Source organism: Triticum aestivum, chromosome 6B (assembly GCF_018294505.1).
Source record: "Triticum aestivum cultivar Chinese Spring chromosome 6B, IWGSC CS RefSeq v2.1, whole genome shotgun sequence".
Classification (NCBI taxonomy): Eukaryota; Viridiplantae; Streptophyta; class Magnoliopsida; order Poales; family Poaceae; genus Triticum; species Triticum aestivum.
This window is the reverse complement of record NC_057810.1, coordinates 57,267,823-57,286,328: the sequence shown is the minus strand read 5'-3', so window position 1 is coordinate 57,286,328 and position 18,506 is coordinate 57,267,823. Positions and strand designations below refer to the sequence as shown.

The window sequence follows — 18,506 nt, the reverse complement described above, 5'->3', positions numbered from 1 at the left end:
AGTCGATAGGTGTTAGTTTTCTTCAGAAAGTTCAGTAGTTTCAGAAAGTTCAGTACGTAGTTTCAGATTTCTTCAGTTTGTTTTTCAGTTTTCTGTTAGCGCACGAAGGGCACGATACGTTGTGTGTCCCGTGCGAATAGTTAGGAAGCCAGCTGCACGACTTCGCCTGTGGGATGGCGCGGGCACGATGGAGTTTGTTGCGAGCATTACGGCATCACTAGGATCGCTGAATAAAAGGATCAATGAAACCGAAAAGCAGCAGAACTTGCGCTGCACAAAACACCTGTCTCTGTTCTTCTTCGTCTGAGTTTCAGAGAGTGAGAGAACCAGAGAGGAAGAGGAGAGGAAGGAGGTGCTCCGGCGAGCATCTCCGGCAACAATCTGCGTCTACCAGCCGCGTTTGGCCTCCGTCCGCTGTGCTCTGCCGGCCCTGGCCCGCGCCGGGGTGGCCCTTGGCTCGTCACCAGGCTCAGCTAGCATGTGTGAGTGCGTGATCTCCACCGATTGATGCTTCTATGAAGTCAGTGTGTGTGTGCTTGCTTGCTGCTTGCTGGGTGCCGATGGATGCTTGTTGCGTGTGCATGCCTATGTGTGGTGTTTGCTTGATCAAGCAACAACGATACATGTTGTTTTCTAATTTTGCCTGAATATGCAGGGAGCAACGTGCAGATTTAATAGGCCGTGAGAATTATAACTAATAGTGAGCCTTCAAGTTTCTAAAGGCTGAGGGGTCATCGAGTAGCCGGTGCCGAGGTCCTAGAGGAGGCGCCGCCGCCTTCGTTGCGGACCTGCAGGTCGCCATCTGGACATCGCTGCCGAGGTCCACCTTCGCCCTTTGCATGTTCATATATCCATTGGACGCCACACCAATTTTTCACAGTACGTATGTACATCTATTGGGCACTGATACATACTCCCTCCGTTCGGAATTACTTGTCTCGGAAATGGATGTATCTAAAATTAAAATAAGTCTAGATACATCCATTTTTGTGACAAGTAATTCCGAACGGAGGGAGTACATCCATTAATGTCTCCGGCTCCTGTCCTTGTGCTTCATGACCTTGGGCGGGACTGGCGCGGACATGGAGAACAGCGACAAGGCCAGGTTTGCAGATGTGTTGCGAACTTGCGATAGTCCTCGACCGGGTGCTCGCCGGCAATGACCGTGGCCTAGCAGCAGGATAGCATAAGCTCTCCCTTGTTCTTTTGTGCTTGAATCAGATTTTGGTGGTTCTCAATTTTACACATTTATTGATCTTGGTCTTCTTTTGTATGCAGGGTACACTTATGTTTCATGTCTATTCTGCAGATTTTTAGAACACTGAGTGCATATCTTGCCTTGCAATGCTGCTGATTCCACAACTGTGAGTGCTCTTCTCCCCTTCCCGTCTCTGCTAAAATTCAGTTCCAAACACGATTTGACAGTTGATTCTTTGGTTCAGGAGCTGGATTCAAACTGGACTTGCGACAAGAGCAACCCCAAGCAAGATAAACTCGATTGGAAGATGTCTTCTAAACTCTGAAGGCAAGCACTTGGCCGACACTTTTGTTCGTGTAGAAGGCATGTCGTTTGATTCATGCCAAGAAGCGTACAAACAGTATAAGCTATTCGCTTGGGAGAATGATTTCAGAATTCATCATGGAAAGCCGAGATGAGGGCATGCACGTTACCAATTGATGCACAAAATTGTGTGCTGGTGCTAGGTCAGTTACATAGCGTCTTGCTTGAAATTGTAGTACAACTATATTATTCTCGTTTCCCCATCCACTCCATGATGGTCTTGCGCTTAAATTTTTTTCATGCTTTGAAATTGTTTGGTATTTATATTGTAGACAGTAGGATTGTCATTGTCTTCTTTGGTTTTTTGTGTGCAGGTTAAGAGGGACAAAGGTAATTCTTCTTCGTGCAGAACAGAATGAAGGCGAGGATGCATCTCCTCCATGCAAAGCAGGTTGGTATGTGAGCATATTCAGGAACCAGCAAAATCACCCTCTATCTCCAATTTGTGAAGAGAGAGGCAGTGGAACTCACACAGTGAGATCAATCCAGTTCTTATGAAAAAATTTCATCAAGAATCTCAAAGTAAATAATTTCAGCCTCAGCAAGGTGTACAATATTCTCACTGCAATGCATAGCGATTAGTCAGGAGCAACATTCCGTTAGCAAAACTTAAGGTACCTTTGCTCAACGCTTGCTTAGTATTCAATAACAAATGACATGTCAAGACTGTCAAGGTTTTATAAGACATGAAAACCGTCAATCCATATCTGTCAATATGTGTTGTGCGTGTCCAGAATATTTTCAGGCATATGGCAATGTTGTGCAGACATTCTGTTGGTTTCAGGCAATTGAAAGCAGTGATACAGTCCAAATTTTGGCAAGAGAAAGGAGTTTAGCAAAGATGACAGAGGAGGAATATGATGTTGCCCCAACCCCAAGTACTACCTTTACACCCGTGTCCACTTTTGGACAACCATAGGGATTTAGAATTCATGAAGAGTGCAACTGAATATAAAAATAGATACGATAAACTATCTTAGCCATGGTGTGATCTTTTGTCCCTGCCTGTGTTACTTTCATGATTCCATGTACAAAGCAAAAAAATGACGGCGAGAAAAGAAACAACTGAAATTTGGTGTTCTGTGTTGTAGCCCGAATTTAGTTTTTATTTATTTGCTACAGTTTGTGAATTTTATCACTAGCCCTATACCATGAAAAACAACATGCTATATAATCAAAGTTCATTTTTTCAGTATATATACTTCTAATTTCCATTGGTATTGTTGTCACTTCTACCATTGTAACAAGCATTTGTACTGGACCTCAAAAGTCGAAGGATGGGTTTGTTTCCTGCTTTACTAGGGCACATGACTAATATGTCTATTTGTACATTGCAAGTAGATGTGTCGTAATTTTTATCTTGTAGATATCATTTCCAACAAAAAAATTGGTTGCCATGTTTGTGTTTGCATTCTTCTCATTTGGTAGGCAATTCCAGAATTGAAGAGCATATTGCCTTTACACAATATTCTTTTCTCTTAAGATAATCTCTCAAGCATATAAATTAGGTATTTCACTCCTCAATGTAATGATGTATGACTCTAAACCAATTGAGGCCTCTCTAGGAAGTCGGAAATCTCATTCGTTCCTTAGATATTACATGCTTATTACATGCAAGGTTTAAGGAATAAAAAACCTTATATGGCTGTGTACGCCAAGGTGCTGGACTTAGAATTGTGTTGTTTTTGGGTACTTTGCAAGCTAACCTTCTATTGCATGAACTTGTTGACCATCCCAGAGAAGATTGTGGACTGCTAAGAGCTGTGCATTAAACAATCATGAAGAATGAATGGCATTTTCATGTAACATAACTCAGTATCAGGTTTAGCTTGAAAGAATATGCCAACTCCTACAGGTTCAAATGACTTGAAGAAATAATGTGAGAAGTGAGTATAGGAGGAGCTTGAACATTAAAGCGAAAATGATTACAAGGTCTATCAGCATGGGTAAAAGAAAACTGAGGACATAGCCACGACGTGGGGAACCTATATTTCATAGCATTATCTTTTCGTTAGTTGATCCATTCAATCTATTTGAAACAATTGGCAATATTTACACCTGACATGGTTGAGAGGCTACGGAGCAGGCGAATTTGCACTCGTATTTGGTCGGCGATGGAGATGAATTTGGGAGAGATGTGGCTGGGAGTTGCACCAGTCATTTTTCTGCCCTCTCTATGTTATCCCTTTGCACTAATCGGTAATTGCTTTTTGACCAGGGGATAGGGTAGCGTACACGAACAACAAAATTGTAGAAGGCGAGGAGGACAATCTGAGTGACCAACATTATGTGGAGTATTGAGATGCAGGTAAGACATGTGTAATCTGAATTGAGACATATGGAGGGCTTACATAGTATGTATGTGCAATTTTTAATTGCAGGTTGAATTCTTGTTGTCTAGATCCACCTTCACCGAGATCACGCGCTCCTCTGTGACCTCCCACCAGCAGCGCCTTGAGGCCACCCACACAAGCGACCAAGCAATTCCATGCTGTCACCCTGCTACTTCGCCAACGACATCGAGGAGGTCGTGGGTGAGAGCTACTGTCTTCCTTGGAGAACATGCTGGTGCCCCATGCGTACGAAGAAGAGCTAAGACACTCGCATGGTGCTCAAGGAAATACACCAGATTGAGCGAGGTTAGATTAAAGTTTCTTCATTCTTCACTAGCTTTTCTTGTGCCTTTAGGTATTTCACTATTTCAGATAAGTATCGTATGCTGCCTGCAACATATAAGGGAAACCAAAAAGGATTACAAAATATTTATGCTTCTTCATAGTTGTCCATTTGGTTCTAAAATTTGTTGAGTGGCAGACTATTTTCATTAATTAATAAATAACATTGCTGCACACGTGAGTTGGTTTGCAATGAAGTCGGCCAGTATACATGTTTTTGTTGACTAAATTTTTTTCATAAATACGGGGGTATGAAGATAATCTATTCTTTCTTTACCCCGTTGACAATGGGATAATGATCTTTTTATGTTTCAGAGTAAAAAAAATACTCTAATCTGAATCTGACGAGTAAAAAATATCATTGTGTTTCAGAGTGTTACACAATTTATCAACAGGAGCAAAGACTCTAATCTGATGATGTAGAACAGCTTTAATGTGACAGAGGATCATGGTGGTCGATGGATTCTGCACCCGGTAGTAGACTAAGAAAGGAACATTATTGATGGAACACAATGATATTCAGAGCACCCCTGCACTATGTGAGATTTAGAAGGTATTCAAATTAGTGTTTGTTGATAACTGCAAATTCCGTGTGTCCGAGCTTCATATTTTTCTATCCCTGTCAACATACTAATCCGTTGTTCTTTTATATGCAGTTGGTACTGTCGGCGGATGCATCCATGTGCTAATCTGCTGGCACCGAGTAGACGGAGCCAAACGAGTTGGGGCCTCTAGCCGGCTGGTAGTGGACAACAACACCGGGTTTGTTAATTACTCAACAAGTCACAGATCAATCTTTTTTTATTGGTTTGGAGTGGATAATCAGGCCTGCTGCACAATCATAGATTTACCTTTTGATTTATGTGGGTGGACAAAAACACCCTTTCTGAAGTTTTCTAGGGATTGTAATGAAGCACAACTTGGTCAGTGGTACCAATCCCTTCGAGCTCCCTCAACCCTTCGCCAACACTTCTTCAGTTTCTCACCACAAGTGAGTTCTCTCTGCACCAACATTATTGTTAATCAATGTATGAGCCTGTAATCAGAGTTTAGATACATGCTACTAATGCTAGCGCACTCCCCACATGGACAGAGTGGCGGCCGAATGATTTGGTAGTAGAGACGGACCTTATTATGGACAAAGAGAGATGCATAATTTTCCTAATCTGTTTATTATTGGTTGTTCCATGCATCATTCGGGGTAAAAAATGCCTAGAACATGGGGTTTTCCTTGTATACTTATCCATGCCTGATGGCACTACACCGCATTAGCATACTTTAAGTTTGTCCTTCTATTATCTCTTATTCAGGGTAGAAATGCCCGGAACAAACAAATGATGAATTGTAGTGTTGTCATTCTTGTAGTTAAAGATTATGTTTAAAATTGATCATCACTTGGGATGCTGCCAACTTGCAGGGTCGATGAGCCATTAAATTGTCATATTGCTTTTCCCTCTTATTCAATGTTGTAAGCTTGGTTCTCGAGGAACTTCTCATTGTTGACATGTAGGCTGTGGAAAATAGAAATAAAATCTATTTGTTCATTCTTCTACTGTACTGCCGATCCATCTCCCACGGTTCAGTAAATTTCAGTTATGTGCTTAAATATTAGGAAGCCATCATCTTCTAAAACATATTGTTACCTACTCAAACATATTGTCTTCCTTTGTGTTTCCGGTAAATTATTTATAAAAACACGCGTACAATAGAAGTTGCAGAACCTGCATTGGGCCATGCTCATTTGCTTTGTCCATTTTTTTGAAGAAATAATACTCTCCAGATTCCGAAGCATTCAAAATTATGACTTAGTGTGCTATTACATTTCCCAGTATCGGACGCTATATTTTCTGTGGGAATCATTGACATAGTTCCTTCAGAAAGTTGTATCTCTGAAATGGACAAACTGCTCTTATGTAATTCTACCATCCATTCTGATTTTGAGGCAAATATACATGTTATAGGCGTACTATTGTTCAGGATAGTGTGTGTGACATATGTGGGAACGGGGAGGAAGATGAATATCATGCTGTTATATCATGCACAAAAAGTAAGGCATTGAGATTTGCCATGAGGAAAGAGTGGAGTCTTCCAGAAGAAAAGGAGTTCTGGTACACTGGAACAGACTGGCTACAAATCCTACTGGACAAGTATGATTCAGAGATAAGAAAGAAAATTCTGCTGTTGTTATGGAGAGCCTGGTTTCTACGATATAACTGTATCTACAGTGATGGCAAAGAAACCATTTCGAGATCGGTGATGTTCCTTCTGCATTGTGAGGAGGAATCAGGAATCTGTCGATATCTGCTGTTGGACAGTGAAACAAGAGTTGTTGGTCCCTGTCTGCATCTAGACACACCACGACTAGAAATTAGCCGAACGCCGAGCCAAATGCCTAGTGGAAAGAGCCGCCTGAAGGTGTTGTAAAACTGAACACTGACGCTGCCTTTTTGTCAGGCACAGGCCAAGGGCTGCCGATTCTCTCTCTCTCTCTCCCTCTCCCTCTCTCCCTCTTGCTAATAGAATTATGAACAACCGGTAAGACTAATATTATAGACCTTCTCTCCTCAATCCTACCATGTATTATTTGACTTTTGCGCTAACACAGGAAAAATGTGTTGTAAACTTGTGAGTTGTGCCTTACTTCCTCCGTTCTTAAATACAAATCTTTTTAAAGATTCTAATGCAGACTACATACGAAACAAAATGAGTGAATCTACATTTTCTAAAATATGTCTATATACATAAGTATGTAGTTCGTTTAGGGAGTCGATTGAATCCATAGTCAATTACGGTTTGGTTCGGTGTCGTGTGCGTCAGAGAGTTCGAATGGAGGTAGGACGCGATGGGAGGTGCGCTCCAGTGGTCTGTGACACAAAGGCTAGAGATAGGCCGGCAGGTGGAGCGGGTGCGCTAATGCGAGCGCCCGCTAGCTTGTTGGGTTGGGCCGAGGTTGGCTTTGCTGCGCTGCTGCTGCTACTGCACTGCAAGCGGAAAAAAATACTAAACGGGTTGCACGAGCTGGGCTTAGATTAGGTCTCCGCTTTTATTAATTAATACAGGAAATGGATAAGGCTTAAATAAAATACAGTTTAATTTTGAAACACACCGGAAAAGTTCTCAAAAGTATATATACTAATACAGAAGATAGTAAACATTTTGGAGCCCAATTATGAAATAAAATGCGCATAAGAATTTTCTAAATTTACTTTAGCATTAATAAATATTCATAAAATATTTTTAAACTTCAAAACGAATAACCAAACAATATTTAAAACACTTACCGACTCTTGTATATTGAAGGAGTCTATTACCTTCTCTCACTTAGTTTATTTTTTATTGGATTTTTTTCAAATTTGAAAATCCAAAATATACATTCTAAAATACTTGTCATCGGGCAGGAAGTCAAGCATGGCGTCGATCATGGAGTTGGAGGAGGGGCGGGCGAAGAGGTGTGGCCGGTCGTGGTCGATGTAGTTGATGAAGAGGCCGTGCACCTTGTTCGTGGTGAGTAACCTCCGGCCTATATCGGGAGCCAGCCACCACGCTTTGCCGAGGACGCACGCAGGCAGGCTGCGGAGGACGTGCGCGGCTTTCGTTGTCAACATGGCCACGAGTGAATGCGTGGAGGCGATCGATGGCTGTGGATGGATGGATGTTATCTTATCTGTCTCAAAAAAAAAACAGATGAGGAGTTTCAGAATGTAGCGTGTTTATCAGGAATTCAGGATAAGGATCAGCTTCATAGTGACTCATCTATGTTGCTTTCTTCTTTGGATCAGCTTCATAGTGACTCATCCATGTTGCTTTCTTCTTTGATCCTCCACAAATCATCCACTGTGCCTGATTAGCAATAATATAAGGGATAAGTATATTTTTAGTCCCTCAACTCTCTCGATAATATAGAAATGGTCCCTCAACTCCAAAACCAGTAAAACTTAGTCCCTCAATTTTTTAAACCGGATAAGTTTAGTCCCTCATACCACTTGTTGTTTCGTTGATCATATGGGATGGTTTTGACCCTCGTGGTCGTGGCAGCTTCTGCGAGGGAAGCAGCCTGCTGGAGCTTGGCCAGCGTTCACGCCACCTCTAGCTTGGTCACCGTACTCGCCACATCGAGCTTTGACGAGGCATGGGCGCCGGCCACGGCGAGGCCGATGAGGTCCTTGGCTGGCACCGCGTTTCATTGACATTAAGCTGAACACCACGGTACAATTTATTTTGCATTGCCATTTTTTTCTGGTTCCTCATATCAGTCGAAGCTAGCTACTACCAGGTTGATGGATTCCTCCAGGGTAAATCGATTATCTAGCATGCGTTGCTTGTGTACGTATGCATCTCTCTTCGTGTAGCGTGTACTGCGGTACCTAGCTCGGAAAGAAATCGAGCTAGCCGTGCACCTTGCCGGAAAGGACGCGTCCCGGCTAGAAGTACACAAGTAACAGATGCATTCACGATTGGAGCCCGCGCGGACTGGGGCGGCCGCCGTCGTCCTACCGGCCGGTTTGAGATACTGTCCCTGTCCGGCGCCGGCGTCTCCTGGAACAACGGGGCTCGCCGCGTACCGTGATGGGAGAGCTGTCCGCGTCCGGGCTCTGGCCCCGTCATGGTGATTGCAGCCACGTCCGGCAACACCACGTACGAGAGGCTGCCGCTGGATCAAGACGCCAAGAATGCGCCATGGACCCGTGCCTGGCATTGGTGTGGAGGAGGAAAAGAGCCGGTATCGGCCCCCCTCCTGCTCCAGGTTCAAGCTACGACGAGGGCCGTGTAGCCACCGGCCACCGCGAGCTCCTCCCACCTCTCCATGTCTCTCCAATATCCCGATCTAAGTTGGCAACAGCAGCAAGTAGCCGACGAGCGCAGGTGGCAGGAGCCCACGAGCCAGAATGTGCACATCAACTATTCGATGAAATGCCTATTGCGTGGGAAAATAGAACGAAAAAGAGGTGATAGTCAACTCTGAATACTAGGGTCAAAACCATGCTACATCATCAACGAAACCACCCGAGGGACTAAAGTTATCCGGTTTGAGAAGTTGAGGGACTAACCTTTACCGGTTTCAAAGTTGAGGGACGATTTCTATATTTTTGAGAGAGTTGAGGGACGAAAAATATACTTATCCCATAATATAACCATTTTTATCACTAAAATTTTCCCTTCTGCATAGCCCATACCTGGAAAACGCGTTAGTGAAAATTTATACAGTACTATGTAGAGATAGTTCACACCTGATCCATAGGTGCATCTTGGTTTTTTCTTTGGAGATTTTTGAGATTTTAAATACTCTTTTCAGATTTGTTTTAAAGACCGGGCTCCATGGAGCTATCCAATATTCATATTTGATACACGTAGTCATGAATAAGTGATTGCTCCTGATTTCTGCTCCTAACTGAGCAGTGATGTTGAGCGTGTGCATTGCACTGCATTCGTGGCACCACGAGGAGCTGACCTGATGTCTGGGGGTTAGCCATAGGAGGGTCTTGTATAGTTAGGAGGTGTAGCAATGCACAATCAACAGCAACGACACATGTGGCTCTTTCTTTTTTTCTTTTGAATTGTCGCTCTAGCCACAATCGACAGAGATACCCTGGTTACGCTCATAATCAGTGCAAGGAGTCAAGTCGAAAATGGATCTTTTTGTTTCCTATTTTGTATTGCAAAAAGAAAAAGAAAAACTATTCTCCTGGCATGAGAACTAACTATTGTGCAAACATCTTATAAAGCAATGCTACTATTAGTTGGAGACTCTCAGTTGTGCAAACATCTTTATTCAAAATAAGACTGAACAAAACGATGGGCGTTATAAATCGGAAATTCACAAGGGCACGCACCTGCCAAGCCCTGCCCGAACACTCGATTGCCTCATGATCCACAAAGTAGTTGAATCCCGCGCAAGGGTACAATAAGTTTTAAGTTTCAATGTTGAAACTTACAATTTTTGCATCTGAACAATTCCTATTTTCTTGCTCGCTTGTACCAAGTTTCAAAGACAAAATTTTAAGAGATTTTTTTTGTCGTCTGTAGACACAAAATACGTGATTTTTATCGATCGCTCGTACTAACTTTTGACATTGAAACTTATCTTTTTTAAATCATCAAAAAATAGTCAAAGTGAATCTTATTTGAAATGATGGTCATGAGGAAGAATATGAAAAAAAAACTTAATTTGGAATTTTCGTTAAAAAGATATAGAACTTTGAAAATCATAAGCCAAAATAAAAAGCCCTCATCCGAGACTTGCAGGTCCCACAACTCGCGTGCCCTAAATCCTCACTCCGTTATAGATAGCATATGACCAATATGGAAAAAATGAATCGACATACATAACCAATGAACGAGGTGCCTGATAAAAAAAAACAGGGCTCAACCATGTACACACCATTGTCACTTTATCTATTGTTGCCAGCATTGTTACTCAATCAATGATAATATTCAAGATGAGGTCTGGTCAATATTTCCTGCAATAAGCTCACCCACCATACATGGAGTATATACAAATGCCTCAAATATGCCATTTGAATGGCCATAGTAGTAACTTTTTGGGCTTGGGCGTGAGTTGCCAAGATACTGAACTTTTGAGGTATTCAAATGATAGCCCACCACTTCGAATACAGTAGTCAAATAGACAACGTCCTTGTAAGGATGTAATCCAAGAATATCAAAGTGTTTGGGGTATTCATCGGCATCCAATTTCATTGTAAAAAAGTCATCATTGTCAGAATCCCAGTCAAATCTCTCTTTTGGCAAAGTTATAGCAGCAACATCACCATCCTCATGATCTGTGTCAAGCGCATCATGTACAATCCAATGTGCATCCATTTGTCTGCCATATTTTCCTACATGTTGGGCATAGTGTGCAAGGTCATGTTGATACTTTAAGACCCACTCCATCTGTTGTTCACTTAATTCACTAAGAATCCAAACACGTAGTTGGGACTCTTCAGTTACTCCAAAGTACACCCCTTTCTCGGACCTCCCTAGATAAGGTTTTACAAATACATCATTCTCGCCATATGATGGTGTTTTAATCACTTGGTATGTACTGTCTGATAGTGAAAGCCTGTAAAAATAGCAATTTAGACTCACATGACATATAAAGCATTAAATAATTAAAACTCTACCATATTGCTATTAGAGATACAACAGCCAAAACCAACGACGAAGAACAAATAAAACACAGGGGGAAAAGGATTTTAACCTAGAAAACCCTCCAACACAAAGAGAAAAACCCACGGGCACAATCCAACAAATCTTCACTATATCGGGAGAGGTTACAAACGCCAGGGGTTTATAATGATGATCTTATCTCATGCGGCGGCTTACAAAGGATATATATAGTAGAGGTGACCTCGGTCGTAACTAATCACAACATAACAATAGCTGGTTGATACTAATACATGGAAGTACAACCTGTTGTTGTCTAATTTATGTAAGTGCCACAAGCAAGAAATTAGTGCATTATTTTCTCACAACGAATATCACCATATTGTATGCCCATTCATCTTTCTAATTTTTTTTGTATATAGTACCTAACTAATTTGTTGACATGTCTTTCATAAAACTAGGACCAATATTGTACACCCATCCATCTTTCTAAAATTTTCTATATTTGACCAAGTTTATAGGAAATGGGGCTAGTATCTACAAAACCAAATATATATGTGAATCTAGTGAGTACTCAAATGTGTGAAGAAGCTAGACTAATAGAGGTGAGGTGATCCAATAACTAAAGTTTGCAAGCACAAATAAAACCTTGTAGTGCATGATAAACGATGGTAAACTAACTAATATCATTTTTGTGTTGGAAAAATAGATCAATACTTATATATATACCTCAAAACAAAGAAACCTCGGCAGTGCACGTAAAGCGCTCCTTGGTAATACACTGCATAGCGCTGACGTGGCCCCATCCCAGATGGCTCCGCTCGATCCACGAGCATGTCTCCAACTGTTCCCGCCGGCTCTCCCTGGCGGATGAAATCCCTTTCCTCCCACTGACAAGTCCTCGATGAAAACATGTTCAACCTCCATGGAGTCGGTGGCCATTCTGATTCCATCAAGCGGCGCGGGTCATTATCTTCATCCGCAAATAGTCGGTCTAGCGGCTTTTCTTCGTTGCCTTTCCCGATGGCTTGCTTTGGTGGCTTCTCAGGCTCCGGCACTGCAGGGACCACCAGCACCTCGTAGTGGGGCGACCCGGCTGGATCAAAGGCAAGGTATATACCGCCCACCCACCGCCAGGCCCAAGGAATAAATGTACATTGCCTTGTCGCCGGGTTGCACACGCAAAGCTCCGGGGTTCCCATGTTGCACAGGAGGAGGCCGTTGCTGTGGTCCAGGACCGACCACCACCAGCGCCGCTTGTCTTTGTCGTCATCGGGCAGGAACTCAAGCATGGCGTCGATCACGGAGTTGGAGGAGGGGCGGGCGAAGAGGTGTGGCCGGTCGTGGTCGATGTAGTTGATGAAGAGGCCGTGCACCTTGTTCGTGGTGAGAAATCTCCGGATTGTGTTGGGCGCCAGCCACGAAGCTTTGCCGACGACGCACGGCCTGGCCGCGGAGAGGGCGGCGCTCCATGCAGGCAAGCAGCGGAGGACGCGCGCGGCTTTCGTCGCCATGGCCATGAGTGAATGCGTGCGTGGAGGCGATGGCGCGTTAGGTTAGGTTTCCACCAACGGTGGGTCGGCGGCGCGTGGGCGTGGCTCCATCCGCTGTAATCCAAGATGCGACCGGAATCGATGGCCCTACAAGTCCTCAGGCCCTATTAGCAAACCAACCCGCCTTGGCTTGGCTGGTTCGATGTTATGCCTCATCGTTGGATGATGCAGGCGGTAACTTACAAAGAAAAATACGAGTAAAAAAAACTTACAAAGAAAAATACGAGTAAAAAAAACTTACAAAGGAAAATAGGAAATAGAAGAGCTTCATTATGTAGCCTGCGTATAAGGATAAAAGCAACCCTAGCAGATGCCGCATATCGCCTTCCTCGCAAACCGCTGTTTTACAGTACCAAGACAAAAAAATCATCTAACGAGGTCCCGTAAAAGGGTTCGTCCCTTAAATCCTTTTGCAGGAAGCTGTATAATTCGGATGATGTCCTGTAAAATGGTTCGTCCCTTAAATCTTTTTGCGTGAAACTGTATAATTCGGCCTGCGTCCACCATATGTCCAGTTTTTCCTCCTCCTTTTACAGTTTTCTCTGTCCCTCGGGTGACTTGGCAGGAGGGAAATTTCAGAACCAACCGCTCTCATCGCATCTGACGCCACCGGCGCTTCACCCTCCCGAGCGCTAACTGCCACCGGCGCCACGAGGAATCGAGAGGGACCAGTGGCCGCATCCGCCCCGCCTCAGGCGCGAGCAGCAGGAGCTCGGTAGCATCCATATCAGCTCGGGTGCGAGCAGCAAGAGCTCGGCCGCATCCGCAGCAGCGCACCGCCTTGGGCGCGGGCGCAAGCAACAACAGGTCCAAAATCAACAATCATTAGTTTCTGGACATGCCCTTCTCGTCATCAAGCGCATAAGAGCTAAGAAGAAATGACCCGCTCGGAGTCGCCTAGCGTAGCATAACCTCTCCTCGCTCACGCGGATGCGTTGGCGGTTGGCCACATCCAGAATCAACAGTGTCCGTTCCTCGACCTAGCCGCGATTTCCTTCCTCCGTACATGCAGGCGTAGGCAGCACGCTGCCGCTCGACAACAACTGCAATAGGGCGCCATTCAAGCACGAGCCACGGGCCGCCGCGCCCCCATTCCTGACATGCTCATGGCTAGTTGCGTCGTTGGGGTCTTCAGGGACCTTGTTGTAATCTTGCTTTTGATTTTAGGGTGTGTTGTGCTATTGTTTAGGGACCTTGTTGTAAATTCAACTACTAATTAGTAGGCTTCATATCTAACCCGAAACATTTTACGGAATCGGCTCCATCCGATACCGCATGGCACCGCAAAATCTGTTTTAGGGCAAGCCGTAAACTGCTTTTGCAGGACGCGTTTTTGCGATATCTGCTAGAGTTCCTCTAAGGATCTCAGCTTCATAGTGACCCATGCATCGCATGCATGCTGCTTGTCCCTTGGATCATCCACAAATCATCCATGGGGCATGTTATTAGCAAACACTAGTATATACTCACTCCGTCTCATTATATAGGACATTTTTTTATACTAGTGTAGCATCGTTATGGGACGAAGAGAGTAGTACGTTTGTATCCCTAATCCCCCCCTGTTTTCATAGCTGATACACTGAAAATGAGTGAAAAATTATAGTACTGGACAGTTGACATCCATAATGCCAATTTTTAATTTGCTGAACATACCGTGCACAAGCAAGAAAATGTCGACTAAGAAAAGTCTGAATAACCTGCTGTTATGTTTAAAGTTGTAACGCAATATAACTGACGATATCTGGCACAAGCTAGGGGCCGGGTATGCTAATTTGAGATAGGACAAACATGGTTATCATAGAAATATCTTGTTCTCGCGATTAAGAAGATAATAGAGTTTTTGATCCAAAAAGAGTGGAAAAGAGATGTTTGGTGTCCTCCTTGAATTGACGGGGAGAGTGCCCAATACAAGACCTCCTGACAATAAAGACCTTCCCTAGCTAACTCCCCCACCACAGGTAGTATATCAACTGTCTAGTACTATAAATTTTCCGAAGAAAAAAGTATACACATACATGTACCATGTTCACCTTCAGTAAGTTGTATGTTGGCAAAAACATGTACCGAATCTAGGCATGATAAAACATTGAGTCGCAGCTCCGAATGGGTAGAAGAACACTTTTCTGTTGGGCAACCATACAAGGAAACGAAGTAAGCAAAATTATATGAAGTTCTAGTACTTAGTTGGAGGCTGGTTGCAAATATTTATTGTTTGAAATAAGACACACAGAGGGACAAAACGATGGGCCTTCTAGACATTATATGACCCGTTATTGAAATTTATATCAACCATATAAAGTTTGCTCCTACATAGACTTCTCTTTAGAGCTCGGGCTCCATGGAGCCCGAGTTTGACTTGATCAAAATTCAAATTTGTACGTTTCAAAAACTTTTGAAAAAAATGCACACATACTTAGAGACATAAAGCATATGTGTGTAAATTTTCAGGACGAAACACCTTAAAATGAGTGCTATTTTTAGTAGATGCACTATTCATCCTCAAAGTCCTTGAATTTGTCTTTTTTGCACAGATCGCATTTTAGGGTATTTCATCCTCAAATTTTACATACGTACACATAACATCCTTGTTTACTTGTACGATTTTTTTTCAGATTTTTTTCAAAACTGAAAAGTGCGAATTTTGAATTTTTCAAAAAATCCGGCCTCCATGGAAGCCGAGCTTCAAAATGCCCTTAGAGTGGCATTGTGGCTCCTAGGTGTAGATAGACCTATTATGTAATACGTATAAAAAACATTTCGAAATGTTAAAAAGTTTCGAGAAAAATACCACGTGTACATCCAAACATCCTATGTTTGCACAGAAAATTCCGATGAAAAGGGACATTTTTTGTGACATTGTTCGTAGTGAGAAACCGGTGGCATGTGTTGTGCGCCGGCCTCGACGCTTTGCCGAGGACGCACGGCCGGGCCGCGCTCATCGCAGGCAGGCGGCGGAGGACGTGGGCGGCTTTCGTCAACATGGCCATGGCCATGTGGGTGGGATGGACGCGAGCGATGGCTTTGCTAGGTCTTGACAGTCGGGCGGCGGCGCGCGGCGGCTGCATGCGCTGTAACGGAAGATGCATCCATCCTGAACGTCAGTCAAACGCGCCGGCTGTGGGCTAGGTCAAGTCAACAGGCCCAGCAAGTGCCGTCCGGCCTGGCCTGATGCCCAACATGCAGACACGGTGACATGTTTTGCACCAAACTAGTAAGATGCCCGTGATAACTACGGGATCACACAAGATTAGGTGGATTTTAAGTGATAGTCAGGAACCATACTGCTATGGACAACAACAAAAAAAAAATACCTGAGGCATATTCAGGAACCGTATGTTGCTACTGACAATAAAAAAATGTACCATGACATTGGTCGATGCTATATTGTTGATAGGTACACATCGAGCGCAATCAATCATATAATTTCCAATCAATAAACTCCGTCATTGAAGTCAAACATTTCTTATCCATCTCGTCTGACAGGAAGACTTCTTGTTCTCCCTAGCTACTCACCTTTCGCAATGTTCTCATTATCCTATATCTAGGGGACATATAGCATATTAATAAAACATATAGTTTGCTAAGTGTATTATAGTCACACAAACAAATCACACTCAGAGAACTCACATGGAAAAACAAAACACAAAATAAAAACGCTTGATACAGAACTCGCATACATAAGAGAGTATATAAAAGTACAAACAAAATGATGACAGCTCACTAAGCTAAACTACTATGCAAAATGATGTGACATACGTCAACGTCTTTCCAACATTGGCTTTGTTAATTGCATGGCATGCAAGGGTCAGAACTCACAACTGATGCTCCGTATTGTGACAGATGCCTACTGCTGTTATCCGAAATGATTTGTATCAAAGAAACTAACTGCTATAATGCTTGTCAAAATATTAGTGCAGTTGTTGTTTTTCCACGCATAGGGCCTAATTTTGATTTGCACATGGCCTCTGATTTCCCTGGTACGACCCTGTCTAGGGTTAGGTTTTGTTGTAGCAAAGCAAGGGAGCTCCTATCTGCCGCTTATTGCGAAAAATTACAATGGTTGTCAAAAAAACATGAAACTCATAATTTGTCATGCTATTATAAACTAAATTTGCCATGGTTAATTACCATGATCAAAATGAACAATATAGTTGCCATGGTTAATTAATAAGAAACTAGAATTTTCTATGATCTATAACTAAATTTGCCATGGTCAATTACTAAATTTAACATTATCAACAAAAAATAAATTTGCCATGGTTAAATAATGATATTTGTCATGGTTTGTTAACTAAATTTGCCATGGTTGTTTGCTAACGATTGTCATCGTCTTGGCAAAAAAAAGTAAAAAATTGCCATCCTACGAAAGAAAAAAATTGGCATGTTCTTAAAAGGTGCATGTTATGAAGATCAAAAAATCATAAATTTTTTCCATGGACATATATACTGACCCGGTCAACCAAAACATTCGATCCACCATATTTGCTTGATTCAACATCGAAGTAACATTCAATGAGGCGTATTAGCAGCAATTATGAACGTCCAAGATTGCTTGGCACTACTACACTTGTATTGAAAAGGCAGTGCAAAGGCAATTGAAACAAAATCATAGTAGTACCGAATCAAAACAGAGGTGGAATCGATCGATCAATCAGGCTAGCGCTTGAAAAAAAAATCGCAATGATGAGATGGATGGATGCATGTTGTACCCAGAGCTTGCGGCAGATGGAGGGCTCATGGCTGACGGCGCCGTTGATCCACTCGGAGCAGAAGCCGGAGTGGCTGCCACCGGAAACAGAGGTGGCAATTTTGAAGGTGGATGAACTGAAAAAATGAAGAGAAGGGGTGAGCAGGATGATATACCTACAGATACGGCATTATAGAACACCTTGAGTATCCTACACGTACGGGATGCTACCTGCATGTAAATGAAGTCGTGTGGCTCGACGGTGCAGCTAAAGGCCTTGAGCAGCCTGGCGGTGTAGTTAGCGGCGCCTTGTGCTGGCCTCGTTCGGTTTTGCCTGAAACCGTTGCTGTATGATTTGGGATGTTGAAGGCCAGAAGCAGCATGTCTGATAACATGCATGGAGCGCGACGCCTTGTGCTGGCCGAGGCGGCGAAGACCACCTCGTTCACGTCCTCATCACTAGCTTCGTTCACCGTGGAGCACTGCGGGCCACAGCCGCAATGACCACACGTATAGAGGCGGATCCGACTTCCGACGCCGGCCGCATCGGCGCGGGCGAGCAGGCGCGCTCAGCTCTGCCCACTGGCGGCACCTCGACCGGTTCCACGACGAGCTTGCGGAGGTAGGCGTACCCGGAGTTGTTAGAATACGTATAGGATTTTCACAGGACTGCGGCGGCGGCCTGATGGTCAGCGTTGGCGAAGATCTCTCCGAAACAAAAATCTGTACACCCCTGCTCTATCCGAAATCAGAACAAACTCTCTCTCAAAAAAATAAAATACACAACAAAGTCAAGTAGGACTCGAGTCCGGTTTCAGTGGAAGCAAAGCCGAAACCAGGTATCTGAGGTCGGTACACACAACCAATAAATAAATAAGCACAGGCATAGGTCGATCCATACATATCGAGGTCTCACGTGCCCCAAA

At 43.4% G+C, this 18,506-nt stretch overlaps 1 long non-coding RNA gene across 2 annotated transcripts; it reads left to right on the top strand.

The window, feature by feature from the left end:
- The first annotated feature begins 1,051 nt into the window (after positions 1 to 1,051).
- LOC123133462 (uncharacterized) lies at positions 1,052 to 7,880 on the top strand. 2 transcript variants are annotated; one of them, XR_006465265.1, is made up of 8 exons: positions 1,052 to 1,364; positions 1,443 to 1,704; positions 1,876 to 1,952; positions 3,780 to 3,869; positions 3,963 to 4,200; positions 4,609 to 4,789; positions 4,893 to 5,227; positions 6,198 to 7,880. It is a non-coding gene; the product is annotated as an uncharacterized lncRNA (long non-coding RNA). The 2 variants fall into 2 exon arrangements; XR_006465264.1 differs by having other exon boundaries at positions 3,943 to 4,200.
- Positions 7,881 to 18,506: the final 10,626 nt, after the last annotated feature.